Source organism: Ranitomeya imitator, chromosome 9 (genome assembly GCF_032444005.1).
Source record: "Ranitomeya imitator isolate aRanImi1 chromosome 9, aRanImi1.pri, whole genome shotgun sequence".
In the NCBI taxonomy this organism is placed as follows: Eukaryota; Metazoa; Chordata; class Amphibia; order Anura; family Dendrobatidae; genus Ranitomeya; species Ranitomeya imitator.
Genome location: NC_091290.1, coordinates 45982933 through 46000890, shown reverse-complemented (window position 1 = coordinate 46000890; position 17958 = coordinate 45982933). Strand labels below are relative to the sequence as shown.

Below are 17958 nucleotides of genomic sequence, written 5' to 3'. Positions count from 1 at the left end.
AAAATGCATTTATATCCTCTCCTGTCACTATCCAACCCAAGATTTAATACACTTCTGAGCCACTGAATAGGATTTTGTGAACTAAATAACTGCTAAACGTTTAGATATTTATTGTACATATTAACCCCTTATACCTATATCTTAATGGGTCATTAGGACCCAAAAGAAGGAGCCCCTGAACTCTAGACCCTCATCTATGAGGTACAGCTGTTCCAAACCTTACAAGACTACTTATAAACTGAAATGGGCAATATGTCGTATACAAGATTGAAGGCAGGTGCTGGTGGTTAAAAAAGCCAGATCTATAATGATAATCTGATCACAGGGAGCTCAGGGCTGGATGGGGACTATGATTGCATGGCATAAAGATAGTAATGTCACATTGCTACATTGTGTCTGAACACTGTTAGGGTATGTGTCCACGGGCCGTTTTATATCAGGACTAGCTGCGGATTGAACGCTGCGTGGAGCCACAGCATTCAATCCGCAGCATCCAGATGTTACAGCACAGTGGAGGAGATTTTATGAAATCCCGTCTCCACTATGCGTGGTAACACGCATCCGGCGGCCCTGCGATTCCGGACATGTGGCACGTCTTTTTAGATCGCAGCATGTGCATTTAAAACACAGGGCCCTATGTGTGGGGTGCGATGATTCCGGATGTGTGCAATGAACACATCCGGCATCATCTCGTTTCCAGAAGGGGGCGGAGCTTTTGGCGGAGCGAGTTTTCTGCTCCGTCCAAAGCGCAGGCCATCCTGAACGTGGACACGTACCCTTACAGTAGTCGTGCTGAGACACATGAAACGTGGCTGTAACGTCACTGATGACAATTATTCAAATTTGCAGAGTTTGTGGGTGCAACTTTGTAAGCAGTGTGTGACTTCATTGTAACGTTGCTGCAATTTGACTGTTTTTTTTTGTATCTTTGATTTTTTAATAATTCCTCTAAAAGAGCCCATACACTGATGGCCAAACACCGCTGCTTGGCCGACAACTATTTTTTTCATAAGTATTGGGTCACTTACACATTACACCTACAGGAGCTTTATGACTTCCCCTTCTATATCCATAGGTATTAATGGAGTTGGTCTCCCATTTGCAGCGGTAACAACTCCAGCTCCTCTGGGAAACTTTCTATAAGATTTTGGAGGCGTCTATGGGAATTGTTGCCCCTTCATCCATAAGAAGATATGTGAGGCCAGACCCTGATGTTGGGGAGTGGCCGGGCTCACAATCTCTATTCTAGTTCATCCCAAAAGTGTTGGATGAGGTCTAGGGCCGAATTCTGTGAGGCCGGTCATGTTCTTCCACACCAAACTCCTCCAACCGTGTCTATATGGACCTGATGCACTGGGCACAGTCATAGGAAACAGAAAAAGGTCTTCCCCAAATTACTCTCACAAAGTTGAAATTCTACAATTGGCCAAAATGTCTTGTATTGGTTAAGTGTTAGGATTTCCCTATATTGGGGCCTAGGACGACCACATAGCATCTTCTCTCCTCCATGAAATGTCACGGCTGGCACAATGAAGTCAGGATGGTAATGTTCTCCTGGCATTCACCAAACCCAAACTCGTCCATCAGATACCACATAGAGAAGAGTGATCCATCATGCCAGAGAACATATTTCCACCGCAACTGATGCTTAGCATTATGCTTGGTGATGTAAGGCCTTTGAAACCCATGTAATGAATCTCCCAGCAGGCACACAGCTTTGATATTAATGCTAGAGGAGGTTTGGGCTCTGCAGTTATGGAGGCACCAAATCGTTAGTTACTCTTCTGCTCTTTACTCCTCAGCACTCGGCCCCCCACTCTGTAACATTACGTGGTCTCCACTTTGTGGCTGAGTTGCTGCGGTTCCTTCCACTTACCAGAACGCATAGAAAAATACATGTTGTAATGGAGATCAACGGGACAATAATAAAGTATCAAATATATTTTTTTTATTAGAGAAGGGTAAGCAAGCAAAAACATTAAAAACAATTAAAAGACAAGAAAATACCCACAGGTGGTGACCTTTTTCCTTCTCAGGTGCCAAAATACATCGTAGTCTGTGGGGTATGTTTTTTCCCTTTGGTCATTGTGGGTATTTTCTTGTCTTTTGATTGTTTTTAATGTTTTTGCTTGCTTACCCTTCTCTAATAAAAAAAATATATTTGATACTTTATTATTGTCCCATTGATCTCCATTACAACATGTCTTTTTCCATGCGTTTTGGTTTATGGTTTCTCATGTTGAGGTAGATTCGGGACATGTTCCTATTGACATATTAGTGGTGGTGCCCTCCATTCTTTTGATAATGTGTTTCCTTCCACTTCTCAATAACATCACTTCTCTCCATATAGATCATGTTCTCACACTTTTTTTTCTGCAGAAAATCCATTGCATTTGACAAGCGAAGTGAGTGTGATTTCTGTAAAACTTGTGTACGTAGTGCATTTACACATCTCAACTGTTTGTTTTTAGGTGCATTTTTTCCTCAAATTGTTTCCCCTATAGTTTAAAATGCTCTGTAACCTGATACCTAAGTGACAATCTAGCAATCTGTCTTGTTTTGACAAGGACGGATTTGAGCTATTAGATATATTGCAAAAGTTTCTTATATTTGCTTGCACTATTTAGTTATTGCTGTTTGTTTTTAAACTACAGTGTCCATTTAAGCAATTTGTAACCTGCTTAGTAACTTGGCTTACTGTATGCCACTTTTAAGGCACTGTTTGGTTGTATTATCTGGTTATTGCACAGGCGTGTACGGTGACATATTTTGTCAACTATATAGCAATAAAATGTATAATGTTACCTTGCATGGTGGTAAGATTTAGGTACTCAGTGGCAATGTTTGGGCATATTGCCATTAACTGTAGCACTTGTGTAGTAGCACGTTTCTTTACCCTGTACTCCCAGGCGACAAGTCAGATGGGAAGTTTGATTTATGTTTATAGAGCAGCTAAGACTTTGTTCCCAACTGTAACTCATCTTGCTAAAGCAGATTGACTAAGTCTCCTCAAGTGGATTAGAGGGATCAAGATTTAATTACCATTTAGTCTATAAAATCCATACACCTGAATACAACGTATTATTAGGTCCGGGGGCAGAAAGAGACTTGTAAACATAAACAGGGGATAGGACCATCCATCCTAAACCACACATAGCCTTACGTAACAACAACAGTAAAATCCCAACAGAAATGAGATACAGTAATCATAATCTGAGCCATAATAAAGCTAAAACAATCTGTATGGTATAGTATACTGTATGTATATTTGAATATTGTTACTAATTACATCGGACTTACATACGATCCTTAGTTACAAACATCAGATGTAAAAAAAAAACAAAAAACCCCAATATACTCTCCTCACCACTGACCGCTAAAGCTGCCGCCTGGTTCTCCTCTTTCCACCATTGCACCCCTCCTACTCACATCTATGGCGGTCTCGCTGCTCATTGTCTCGGCCTCTTATTTCCACTGTTGCGTGCTGCATTTCCAAGACTTCTGGCCACGTCCAGGCCATGGAGGTTACTGGGCATAATAATGTCATGATGTTAACGTCACACCTTTATGAAGTGCAGTAACCTCTGAGGCCTGGACACAGCCGGATGGACTAGTTTACAATGAAGAAGCCACAATGGAAAGAAGAGGACCGAGTGTGGAGCAGTGGGCGGCCAGGTGAGTATTGGTTTTCTTTCCCAACCCTCTTCCAACCTACATACATATCTACATTACAAAAAAAGCTACAGAACATATCTAGTTCGTAACCCAGGGACTGCCTGTACATCAGTCAGCTATATAACTACTGCTTCCAACTGTGAAGATGTGAATTTGCTTCTTTATTTTTTTTTTTACATTGGGAAACATTTTGTGAATGTTTATGCATAGGACATTGACCAACAGAACAACTTCCTCCCATGGGAACCTGAATTACCAGAAAATTATACAGGAAAGATATATATCTATATATCTTTGTACCGTGTTAGCCAGTAGATAGAAAAATATTTAGAAATGATTAATCTATGCCTGATGAAGAGACCTGAGTAGTCTCGAAAGCTTGCAATGTGTTACTATCTTTTCAATTATCCATTATAAGGTATCAGCCACTGAGGACTCTCAATTCTAAATATTTTTCAGAAAATGATAAGAAGTCTGAGCCTGGATGGAGATAAGCGTTATTTCTGCTACTACATTATGCCCGGGCACTGTATACAAGTGATTGATCCTTTTATAGCAAATGATAATTATCACAATAGGTCAGGCAGGACGCAGTATATCGTATAATGAACCTGTCAGCACAGAATCAGAGGGGATACCTGTGCCATTCACGATATGACTGATATGATGATAATGTGTGCAACCTGTAAAGCGCTGCGGAATATGTTAGCGCTATATAAAAATAAAGATTATTATTATTATATTATTATATGACTGCATGTAGAAAAGCCCCCGAAACAGCTGTCTGTGGATGGATACCATGTTTTGGCATAGGTGGTTTTCCTTTTTGGATGCTGCCCTTCCCGTGCTTGTTCCTTCCCGGTGAAAGACCTGGCCATTTATTGCTTGCGTTGAGAAACATGCGGCTTTTCTACATGCATTTGCATATTTCCCATAAGGGATGGGGCCAGTGTTCTGGATCAATGCGCTGAGAAACACGTGATGGTGTCTCCGCAGTGTTGGATGTTTTGATCTCCCCGAGGTCATTCATCCTTATGTTTATATTCATGATATGACTGGCATGACAAAACTAGAGAATCTATATGCAAATCAGGCTGGAAGTGCAATGAGGGCGTGTCAATGCTCATTGACGACTTCTTCCAAGTGCAATGCCACGTCTCCAGTCAGGGGCGTACATAGAAATGATAGAGTCCAATAGTCCTTTATACAGCATACTGCACTCCCCAATGTTCTCCATACAGTATAATTCTCTCCCCAAAGTCCTCATAGTGAACTCCTCATAGTCCTCCATACAGTACTATGGCCACAACAATTTAAAAAAAAAAAAAATACAATACTCACCTGTCTTCTTTGTACCCCCGCTGCTCTGGTGTCTGCTTAACATCTCAGAGCAGCGGCACCATGTAGTGATGTCATCGCGCCCACCACAGGCGTCAAAGACCGAGGAAGAAGGATGGTGGAGAAAGCGTCAGTTGACGCTCCCTCCTCCATCACTGCTTTCAACTGTTTTGGAATCCATTCAGATTGTCGATACAGTTGAACATGTGATGATGGGTGCAGTGCTGGCAGTGAGCATCACTGACTCACGGGCGCCATAGTCTGCCGCCATTGGCGGTACACCACGGCCCCCAGAGCAATTCAACCCCGATTTGCATATGGTTTTTATGCACATGAGATCTCTACAAAAAGATATACAGCTCTGGCAAAAATTAAGAGACCACTGCAAAATGTTCAGTTTGTCTGATTTTTCTCTTTATAGGCTTATTTTTGAGTAAAATGTAAATTTTTCTTTCAGTCTATAAACTTATGACAACATGTCTCCGAATTTCCAAGCAATAAATTTTGTATTTTTTTTCTGACAAAGAAAAATGTTCAAAATAAACAAAAAACAAAACAGTGCTTTCAGACCTCAAATAATGCTAGGAAAACAAGCTCATAATCATTTAGAAACAACAATACTAATGTTTTAACTCAGGAAGAGTTCAGAAATCAATATTTTGTGGAATAACCATGATTTTTAATCACAGCTTTCATGAGTCTCTGCATTCTTTCCACCAGTCTTTCACACTGCTCCTGGCACAAAAAAATTAAGCAGTTCTTCTTTGTTTGACGGCTTGTGACTATCCATCTTCCTCGTGATTATACAGTATTCCAGAGGTTTTCAATGGGGTTCAGGTCTGGAGATTGGGCTGCCCATGACATGGTTTGGTTGTGGTGGTCTCTTAATTTTTGCCAGAGCTGTATTAATTGGGGTAAAAGCGCCTATACAATCAGCCAAATTAAAGTTGAGATAATTTGCTTTATAAAATGCTAGAGTTTTATTCATTGTTTAATGGATTTACAAAAACGTGAGTAACTAGCCCCCTACTAAAAAAAAAACCCCGTAAAAATAACGTGAAAAATGTTAACAGGATATTTACAGAAAACACTTCAATAAATATTGAACCAAACCAAACCAAAACCCCAATACGAAAATGACACATAGACAGGAACATTTCCTGGGGTGTTTTCTATTTGATAAGCTCGTTTTAACCTTCTCAAGAAGACTCAGGGTGCACGTACCCTAACGCTGGAAGTATCCAATGGACGTTTTACATTCAATATCGGCAAGCAGAGATCTTAAAATCAATGAGGAATTATATTAGAAAGTTTTATAATGGTTCATTATGCAGATAGCAACATGTTTTTGATGACACTGGATTATACTGCTATAAAATGTTCACCGTTACATTTGATAGTGTTAATACTTACGTTGAATTTGTGATTAACTCTGTTGCGCTCTGTCTGGCGTAGAGGATGTTTGCTTGTATCTAAGAGTAAAAAACAGAAGACACATTGAGACACAGGCTAATAAACAGGGCTTCTATGGTTGCTCTGTCTGTAATAACAGCTATAGTTCTACCCAAAAAGCAACAGCGCCTTTCATTTCCAGATATGGAGATTGGTGGTGCTGCAGAACTTCTTTAATGGCTCAGTTCACACAGCTCAATTCAACAGTGCCCCTAGTGGCAATATTACAGTATGACCAATATAGAAGAGAGAACTGGTGTATTTGTTAAATCTGTTTAATCCTTAAACAGTGCAAACTAAGGCACCCCATACATAATGGATAAAGGTTGGCCTAATGATGGTTCGGCAGCGGCTAACTCTCCCAACTCCTCTATAAACGGCAGCTCTCGCTCTGCGGCGTGCTCCTGTGCTCTTTACAAGAGAGTTACTGCCAGACTATTGCCAAGATCAGACGGATTGGCAGTCCGAAATCAGACATGCCGGATCCTTAGCTCCCCTGACACGGTGTTTTGTTAATCTTGGGGTTTCTATAGTTTTTATGCACTTGGTATAACAAAAAAAAAACAAAAACGTGCAATATTTTACTGTAAGCAATACATATGTAAATAAATGGACCAAAGATAGACACTTAAGGGTATGAAAACTTTCAGCATTATTATTTTTTTTTACTTGAATCCATATATTTTAGGCTAAAACTAATTTTTTATATTAGAATTCATTAAAAATGTTGCACCTTCTGTCTTCAAGGTCTTTGTTTCCCTGCTCATTGCTATAGAATCTATCAGTGAGAAGTTTGTAACTATTTTATCTGTCTTTTTCTGAACTCCTGGCAGCTGATTTATGACCACAGACCACTTGAAAATGGTTGTGGCCATAAATCGGCTGAGAGGAGCTTAGAAAAAGACAGATAATAGAGTTAAAAATTCTCAACCTTACTGATGGACTCTCAGTCAACACATTCTGCAGCCAGCAATATGCAACGCTATGCAGAAACTATAGAAGACAAACTTTTAATGCAACCCAATGTCAGAGGACGCAACTCCGCTGCCTCCGATCGCCAGGACAATTACGCCATATCTACCCGTTAGCCTCCTGTACACTACTTGTGGGTTAGTTTTCCATAACCATCACATGGAATGAGAACAATTATATTGTTGCACCTTTACAGCACCAGGGTAGTAACAGGAGCGGAGGTTCTCAGATGCTGTACCGAGACTGTTAGTTGAAACGTACAGAAGAAATATAGAGCTTGAAATGGGGTGGAACAAGTTAAAAAAAATAGGATTTTAGAGAATGAAATGTCAGGAAAATCACACCCTGCATTAATATGGAAGGAAAAGCCTACAGATGGAGAAACGACAGTGATGTTTTGTCACTTTGAGACATGAGTGCAATTACTGAGACTTGTTCTAACTGCAAGACTGACTTAGAGGAATAAAAATTACATTAGAATGAATGTGACACTCTTAGGACCTGCAAATACCTGAAACTGACATTTCTTTATTGCATTATATGCTAGCGAAATAGGTGCAAATAGAATCCCTCAATAAGGGGAGAAAAAGGGTGTAAAATACTTCTCCATCTGCCCAGACTCCACCCGAGTCCTCATAATCCCAAAGTCATTATTCTATGGCCAGAGGAGTGACATAAAGGTCTTCTCCGGTAATATAAAACTGATGATCTATCCATAATGTAGGTCATCAATATCATCCGTCACCTCATTCCGAGCATAATCACGTGAAAGTACAGGTGCCAACCCAAAATGAACAGTCCAAATATTCCATGAAAAAAAAACAAAAAACGGTGTACTAATAAAGTCTGGATTTTAAGAACGGTGAGTGCCACCCTTTTTTTGCATCAATATCATCCACCACTGATCAGCTGCTATTAGCTCCAGCGGAAGGAATTGATCGAAACTGGAGTGTAGTTTGCACAGTTCTGCTCAATGCCAAGCGGCTGCAGGACAGCTCCTATACTCGGTTATGGAGTCAGTGAACTAAAACTGACCGTTTACAGATGAAATTATGGCTAGGTGTTGATAACTGACTTTCTGTTCATAAACTATATGCACTGTCCTCGTTAATGGTTAGTAAGTTAACATTGGGCCCCCTGGTCATCAGTACTTGAGGTCATAGAAGATTTAAGTCAGCACAGCGAAGAAATTTCAAAGCAGAAAATAACTAGAAGGGCTCATATATTTATAAACCATGTAATCAAATGTAATTTAGGGCAGAAGAGCGCTGAAGTACAAGGCGACAAATTTCTCAAGCCTTTTTTTTTTTGTTAAAGTTAGACTTTTTTGTCCGTTCTTGCTTTAGAAACTGAACTCTACACTCATTATGAACCGGCATAGATTTATGGCAAATGTCCCCGTGAAGTCGCAAATGAACGATTTTGGCATTCGAGAAACAAAACTTAGGATATGTTATTTATATTGGACCCATATAAAATATCTGTATAATATTCCCATATACAGTGGGGCAAAAAAGTATTTAGTCAGTCAGCAATAGTGCAAGTTCCGCCACATAAAAAGATGAGAGGCGTCTGTAATTTACATCATAGGTAGACCTCAACTATGGGAGACAAACTGAGAAAAAAAAATCCAGAAAATCACATTGTCTGTTTTTTTATCATTTTATTTGCATATTATGGTGGAAAATAAGTATTTGGTCAGAAACAAAATTTCATCTCAATACTTTGTAATATATCCTTTGTTGGCAATGACAGAGGTCACACGTTTTCTGTAAGTCTTCACAAGGTTGCCACACACTGTTGTTGGTATGTTGGCCCATTCCTCCATGCAGATCTCCTCTAGAGCAGTGATGTTTTTGGCTTTTCGCTTGGCAACACGGACTTTCAACTCCCTCCAAAGGTTTTCTATAGGGTTGAGATCTGGAGACTGGCTAGGCCACTCCAGGACCTTGAAATGCTTCTTACGAAGCCACTCCTTCGTTGCCCTGGCGGTGTGCTTTGGATCATTGTCATGTTGAAAGACCCAGCCACATTTCATCTTCAATGCCCTTGCTGATGGAAGGAGGTTTGCACTCAAAATCTCACGATACATGGCCCCATTCATTCTTTCATGTACCCGGATCAGTCGTCCTGGCCCCTTTGCAGAGAAACAGCCCCAGAGCATGATGTTTCCACTACCATGCTTTACAGTAGGTATGGTGTTTGATGGATGCAACTCAGTATTCTTTTTCCTCCAAACACGACAAGTTGTGTTTCTACCAAACAGTTCCAGTTTGGTTTCATCAGACCATAGGACATTCTCCCAAAACTCCTCTGGATCATCCAAATGCTCTCTAGCAAACTTCAGACGGGCCCAGACATGTACTGGCTTAAGCAGTGGGACACGTCTGGCACTGCAGGATCTGAGTCCATGGTGGCGTAGTGTGTTACTTATGGTAGGCCTTGTTACATTGGTCCCAGCTCTCTGCAGTTCATTCACTAGGTCCCCCCGCGTGGTTCTGGGATTTTTGCTCACCGTTCTTCTGATCATTCTGACCTCACGGGGTGGGATTTTGCGTGCAGCCCCAGATCGAGGGAGATTATCAGTGGTCTTGTATGTCTTCCATTTTCTAATTATTGCTCCCACTGTTGATTTCTTCACTCCAAGCTGGTTGACTATTGCAGATTCAGTCTTCCCAGCCTGGTGCAGGGCTACAATTTTGTTTCTGGTGTCCTTTGACAGCTCTTTGGTCTTCACCATAGTGGAGTTTGGAGTCAGACTGTTTGAGGGTGTGCACAGGTGTCTTTTTATACTGATAACAAGTTTAAACAGGCGCCATTACTACAGGTAATGAGTGGAGGAAAGAGGAGACTCTTATAGAAGAAGTTACAGGTCTGTGAGAGACAGAAATCTTGATTGTTTGTTTCTGACCAAATACTTATTTTCCACCATAATATACAAATAAAATGTTAAAAAAACAGACAATGTGATTTTCTGGATTTTTTTTCTCAGTTTGTCTCCCATAGTTGAGGTCTACCTATGATGTAAATTACAGACGCCTCTCATCTTTTTAAGTGGTGAAACTTGCACTATTGCTGACTGACTAAATACTTTTTTGCCCCACTGTACAAGCTGAATGCTGGACACATAAACTCAGCTCTCCGTCACTGATGGTGATAGCAAAATTTGTGTAAAAGGTATGTAGCAAAGTTGGAACGTAGTTCACCATTTGATAAATTTATCTAAAAATGTATTTAAAAAAAATGAAATAAACAACGGTGCAAACAATCTTGACCTGATATTCCCAGTTTGTGTCCACAGTTAATGTGCAGTCATATTTGTCTATAATGTACAGGTTGATTTATGAAATAAAAATGAAAACAAAGGTTACTCTTTAAGAACTTTATGTAAAATATATCCAAAAATAAAAGGTTAAGTGAAACTGCATGGATATTCAATATATAAACTCAGATGAGCAATACAGAAAAGCGCAAGACACAAAATGAAAACTAGGTAGGAAAAAGGGATACAAAATGTTAACCCATTATCTACCAATGTCCTATTCTTTAGCCTAATCTTTAGCTTCTAGCAACTAAGATTTTATAATTTTTATAATTAGGTCCAATTTTTGGTGTTGTGTTTGTAAAATTAATATTTACAAAATAGGAAATCATGTCATTGTCATTTTTAATTGTATATTGGGACGCCCTTTTCTGAAAAATCCGTACCTGTAAAAATCTTAATTTGGCACGCAATGGGTTAAGCAATGCCAGAACATAATTATTGGAATCTGTCATTCAGTTTTAACTCCTTAGTGTCCACCAAAGATATAAAAGAATAACATCCCTTGACAAGAATGCAGCTGCTGTCAGCTGAACACTACAGGCGACACCCTGCTACATCAGTCATGATCGGTGTTGGCACCGACTACTAAAATTTAAACCCTTAGGATCAGTATCGAAAGGGATAGCTGAGCCAGGGGGCTTCCTATTTAACTCCATCGTCACCATGAGATCACGATTGTGTAGTCCTGATGGTTGCAATGACAACACAGGGTCAAGTCATGGCCCATAGGTCTGCCGGCTATAGTGGCCTGTTCAGATGTAAGCAACATTTTAATGGTGAAAATTTAGATTTTTCCTCCCTATCTTTCCACTTTGCATTAATTCCTGAAAAGCACCTGAAGGAGTTAATAAACTACCTCACAGCAGTTTTGAATATGTTGAGGGGTGCCGTTGTTAAAATAGCATCATATGGGGGGTTTTCTCCAATATATAGGTCCCTCAAAGTCTCTTCGAGACTGAATAGGTTCCTAAAAAATAAATTTTGAACAGTTTCGTGAAAAACTGATGCTAAATTTTTAAGCCTTCTAATATCCTCATAAAATAAAAGGAGATTTTACAATGTGTGCTAATGTCAGGTAAATGTTATTTATCAACTACATTGTGTAGCATGATTATCTCGATTAAATGTATAAACATTCAAAGTTTGAAAATTGTAAATTTTTGGAAATTTTGATAAAATCTCGGATATTTTTAAAAATAAATGCAAAATATATCGACATAAAATTTACCACTAACATAAAGTATAATGTGTCACGTAAGAAAAATAAAAAGCAATTTCAATATCACTGGGATATGTTGAAACATTCCAGCTTGACTCCTGAACTCTCAGCTTCAAGTGAGGTAGTAGATGGTCTGTAACTAGGCAGAATATTTCCTACTGACTGCATAGCGAGGAGTGGGGGAGACACCGGATATTTGAAATGCAAGGCCACAACTTAGGCCACTGTCCAGGCACAAACAACAACTTTCATCCTGAAAATATGATCCTATAATCAGGACTAAAAAAAGCTGGGTGGCACAAAAGAAAGTTGCCGATGCCGTTTGTGATCCATAAATCATTTTCTCCTTCCCCCAAGTAAACAGAGGGATAATAGGTATTTCTGTAATTTCTCCCTTTTTACTGTTTTGCATATGTGTGTAGTTTTATTTTTAAACTTTTTATATCTTTTATTGTATATTTATATATTAAAGCTTGAAATCGTTAATAAGTTTGATCCTTGTATGCTCTAAAGAATCCATAGCCTTTCAGAGAGTGTGTGACCTTTTGATGGTCTGACACTAACATATTTCGGGGACTCAACATCCTGTGCATTTGATGAGTGGCGGCGGCGCGTTAAGAAATGGAGGTGTGCGGACTGTGTTGGGGTGCGATTTATGTTCACTTTATAGAATAGAACAGAAGTGGAGTGTTGGATTGAGTGAGAAGAGATAAATTAACCCTTGGAGGTGCACCCCACGTCACATGTTGGGAAGTGTGTACGTGACAGTACCACAACTGTAAAAGGTATGACATTCAGTGATAAGGGTGAAGGGCTTTCTCGGCACCAGGCTCTCCATTAGTTTAGTTGGATTTGGGACATTGATTCTGCTCCATTGCAGCCATGTAAGTATCTTTACCTGAAATGAATGATATATACACACAGCGCCGCTGTTCTCTGGTTATTATTAGACACCTCCAGTAGGTTATTTTCGCACTTAGCAATACAATGGAAGACTGATTAAATTCATCACTGTTGGTTGATTTACAAACTCTACAATCAGACACCGGACTAAACACACACAGGTTTGAGAAATCATTGGTTTCTATAAAGATGGTATATTACTCTAATGTATGCCTTGGTCAGTTTATCGAGAATGTTCTTGTGTATTCACTAAATTATACTATTGCCTCTGGTGACATCTGGTATTAGAGACCATTTCAATCACTATAGAAAATAACTAGCTAGAAATCATCAATTACTGTAAGTCTCTGCACTGCACTGCCATCGTCTGCCTCATTCACAGCTATATCATTGAGACATAAAATATTCTTAGGTAAGTCACGGCGTAACATTTCACGGCATGAACTATATTGAAATAAATTCATTTTCCAATCATTATAAGGCACTAACATATTCCAATGTGCTGTAGACGAGATGCACCCACTCATAACAGTCCCAGTGCGGCACCCAACGTAGGTGGTCCGACCTACACGATAGACCCATGTGCTAGGAGACTGCACGGCCGGACACGGGACTCCCTGGCTTTATGCTTTACAGGTTTATATTTTAAGCGCTATATAATACCATTTTGTTTTGACAATATATGACCAGCATTATTTGAGAACGATATGGAGCCATTTTTATTGATTACACGAGGGATAGTATTTCTTCACTGAAAGCCATTATTATATTGCTATTTAATGCCCCTATTAGTTCAAAATAATATTATAAAGAAAAAAAAATATAGCATAATGTCAAAATCGGATAAAACACTATCTAGGTTGGAAGGTCTACAGTTGAATTTGGACATACACACCAGATGCATAAAAGACTATTTAAAATGTACCATACTTGACTTTTTTTTCTACTCACTTATTTTCCCAGTTTCTCTTTTATGACTTCTTTTTCTGTTAATACTGAAACTTGCATCTTATTTTTTTTTCTCAATTGTGTACCATTATTTTTCCACAAGTCGCTGCTTTCCTTCTGCATTTTTTCATGTTGAACATTCACTTATCTTCTTGCTCCCCCCAAAAAAAGGGAGTCTAGCGAGTCTGAATTTGGCAGATCTGTCAGAGTAGTCACAGTCCAATGCTAATGTTTTCTAGGGAATTCAACACTTTCACAACTCTACCCTTTCCATTTATAAGAGTCTATTAAGCTGCAATAAATTGATTCAAAAACTAGAAACATTTCTGTACACAACATAACATATTTCTATATCTTGTAACTATATTTTTTGATCATATATAGAGAGAGAGAGAGAGAGAGAGAGAGAGAGAGAGAGTGGCTCACTCGGCTGCACAAGGAGGTAGACACAAGTACACTGCGGCTTTAACCCCTTCCCGACCTGTGACACAGCGTATGCATCATGAAAGTCGGTGCCAATCCGACCTGTGACGCATATGCTATGTCACAGAATGATCGCGCTCCTGCAGGTCGGGTGAAAGGGTTAAATGTTTCACTCGACCTGCAGGGACAGGGGGAGTGGTACTTCAGCCCAGGTGCTCGCTCTGATTGGCTGTTGAAAGTGACCGTTTCACTTTCACTTTCAATCAGAGCAATAGTAATATTTCACCAATGAAAATTGGTGAAATATTACAATCCAGCCATAGCCGATACTGCAATATCATCGGCCATGGCTGGAGACCACGATCTGCCCCCGCCACTGATCTCCTCCCCTCCGTCCTGTCCTCTACTGTCCCTTGCTCCCCTCCATCCTCCCGTCCGCTCCTCCCGTGCTATGAGCCCACCCCCCCCCCCATACTTACCGAGCTCCGGAGTCCCTTCCAGTGTCCGTCCGTCTTCTCCATGGGCGCCGCCATCTTCCGGCCGACAGATTCATTCCAGGTACATTTTGATCACTGTGATAGAACCTATCACAGTGATCAAAATAAAAAAAATAGTAAATAACCCCCCCCACACACACACTTTATCACCCCCATAGGTAGAGACAATAATAAAATAAATATATTTACTTTTATTTTTCCACTAGGGTTAGAACTAGGGTTAAAATTAGGGTTACGGTTAGAATTAGGCTATGTGCACACAGTGTGGATTTGGCCGCGGATTTTCCATCACGTATACAGTACCATGTAAACCTATGGAAAACCACTGTGCCCATGGTGCGGAAAATACCCAACAAATATTAGGATCCATCTTATCCTGTTGTCCATGTGAAAATGAAAAAATTGAGGATAAAATAAATTTTTTGTGAACAAAAACGATTGGAGCTAATTTTTCATTCAAAAGTCAAATGGCGCTCCTTCCCTTCCGAGCCCTGCCATGTGCCCAAACAGTTGTTTACCCCCACATGTGAGGTATCAGTGTAATCAGGAGAAATTGCCCAACAAATTTTAGGATCTATTTTATCCTGTTGCCTATGTGAAAATAAAAAATTGAGGCTAAAATAAATTTTTTGTGAAAAAAAAGTACGTTTTCATTTTTATGGATCAATTTGTGAAGCACCTTGGGGTTCAAAGTGCTTACTATGCATCTAGATAAGTTCCTTGGGGGATCTAGTTTCCAAAATGGGGTCACTTGTGGGGGAGCTCCAATGTTTAGGCACACAGGGGCTCTCCAAACGCGAGATGGTGTCCGCTAAAGTTTAGAGCCAATTTTTCATTCAAAAAGTCAAATGGCGCTCCTTCCCTATTTTGTGTCACAAAACTCTCTGATTTAACAGAATAAAAATTCAAAATTTGAAAATTGCGAAATTAGTTGAAGCTTTCCGAGTTATTACCTCAAAGAAACACTGGTCAGAATTGCAAAAAATGGCCAGGTCATTAAGATCAAAATAGGCTGGGTCATGAAGGGGTTAAGAACTTCCTTTAGATTATTGTAGGCAGCGTAAACCAAGGTGTAGTAAAGAAAATACAGCCCTCTGGGCAAAACAGGAAAAAAACACAATGTGGCAGAACAAACACAGTCCTTCTGTGAGCGGGGTTCCACCTGCTCACGGCTGGCAGAACACACACTGTTCAGCTTCACAAGACCATGCAACACTGCCCTGGAGCGCTCCTTCTCCAAGCGCACCCACTGAACACAAAGTTCTTTCCTTCAGCCATTTAAGCCCACACCCTATGACTCCTTAACCACATGACTGTGACATCACTAAGGTCCTGTTAGCACACAGTGGTGCCGGCTCTGTAGGTGGAGATATGGGGGGACACTCTCCAACCCACTCTATGAATGTCCCCCTAAAAACCAGCACATAGCATATGTTAACTTAACCCTCACAAGACTTACTGTGCTGAAGGAAATAACATTCTGGATTTTATATCACATATATATATATATATATATATATATATATATATATATATATATATATATATATTCTGCTCTTTACAATGAGAGGCTATAAATCAAGTCGCAGAAAACGTAAAAGAAACATAACACTAAGCCACTGCACGACCAGCTGTGCCCTCGCGCATCCTATGTAGATTGTGAGCCCTTGCGGGCAGGGTCCTTTCTCCTCCTGTACCAGTCTTGTATAGTTTAAGGTCCCTGTACTTGTTTTTATTATGTATGCCCATCCTCACATGTAAAGCACCATGGAATAAATAGCGATATAAAAAAACAAATAATAACACAGAATGTTGATGGTGTCTGAAATCTTGTGTAAGGCACTCACTACTAGGATAGAGGAAATCTATCTAATCTAATCTAATCTATCTTCCTATCTAATGGAACTAGAGAGAGTACAAAGGAGGGCAACAAAATTAATAAAGGGGATGGGAGAACTACAATACCCAGATAGATTAGCGAAATTAGGATTATTTAGTCTAGAAAAAAGACGACTGAGGGGCGATCTAATAACCATGTATAAGTATATAAGGGGACAATACAAATATCTCGCTGAGGATCTGTTTATACCAAGGAAGGTGACGGGCACAAGGGGGCATTCTTTGCGTCTGGAGGAGAGAAGGTTTTTCCACCAACATAGAAGAGGATTCTTTACTGTTAGGGCAGTGAGAATCTGGAATTGCTTGCCTGAGGAGGTGGTGATGGCGAACTCAGTCGAGGGGTTCAAGAGAGGCCTGGATGTCTTCCTGGAGCAGAACAATATTGTATCATACAATTATTAGGTTCTGTAGAAGGACGTAGATCTGGGGATTTATTATGATGGAATATAGGCTGAACTGGATGGACAAATGTCTTTTTTCGGCCTTACTAACTATGTTACTATGTTACTATGTTACTATCATGGTCACAATTTTAATAGGACATTCATTCCCATTGTCTATTTTATTCAACACCTTATTAAGGGGAGTTAACCTTTATGAAAAATCCCCTTTACTAAAGCAATGCTGGGATTTACTCTGGGGAATTCACCTCCTCTCCGAAAGGTTCACACCAGCATTCTGGATTCTGTCATTCTGCTCTGTAAGGGCTCATGCACAATACCGATTTTCTCGGATGAGAGCTGTCCGTGGTTTTCATGGGGCTGTGCACATGTCCGATTTTTTTCCTTGGTCCGAGGAACAAATTCGTAGACGTCAGATTTTGATCCTAATTGTCAGATCAAAATCAGTAATGCAAATCTATGGGTCTGTGAAAAAACTTTTTTTTTTTCTCTCCACGTCCGAGACAAATTGATGCCACTCTGATCTGATCAGAATATTTGGCCGTTTTCTCTCGGATGGAGAGAAAACTCGCCGTGTGACCGGACCCTAATAGGGAGAGAATAGCAGAATTAGTGACAGCAGCAGATCTGGCACATGACGGACTCCATCAGTGCTGAACAGACATCACTGACTCGGGGGTAATGTCAGGATTTCCATCAGGGTTTCTGTCATTTTACCAGTCTTTCATTTCACGAGTCTTTAATTTTACACGAAAATATGATGATTTATAACAATGCCTCCAAAAGATGATATCCCTCTTTCATATAGACAAAAAAACTTGAAGCAATAGAATTGAGATGATCTTGGGCACATTCGTAAAGACTTAGGGGAACAGAAGCAACTAGTCCCAGGAAGTGGCTGTCAAG

The 17958-nt window shown here is 39.9% G+C and overlaps 1 protein-coding gene across 6 annotated transcripts in view; it reads right to left on the bottom strand.

The window, feature by feature from the left end:
* TSPAN4 (tetraspanin 4) overlaps window positions 1-17958 on the bottom strand; it is a 708534-nt gene that overhangs the window by 442040 nt on the left and 248536 nt on the right. For all 6 annotated transcript variants that reach the window (XM_069740222.1, XM_069740224.1, XM_069740221.1 and 3 more), the window contains one exon: window positions 6427-6485. The gene's annotated coding sequence lies outside the window, so the exon portion shown is untranslated. The remainder of the gene's footprint in view (window positions 1-6426; window positions 6486-17958) is intronic.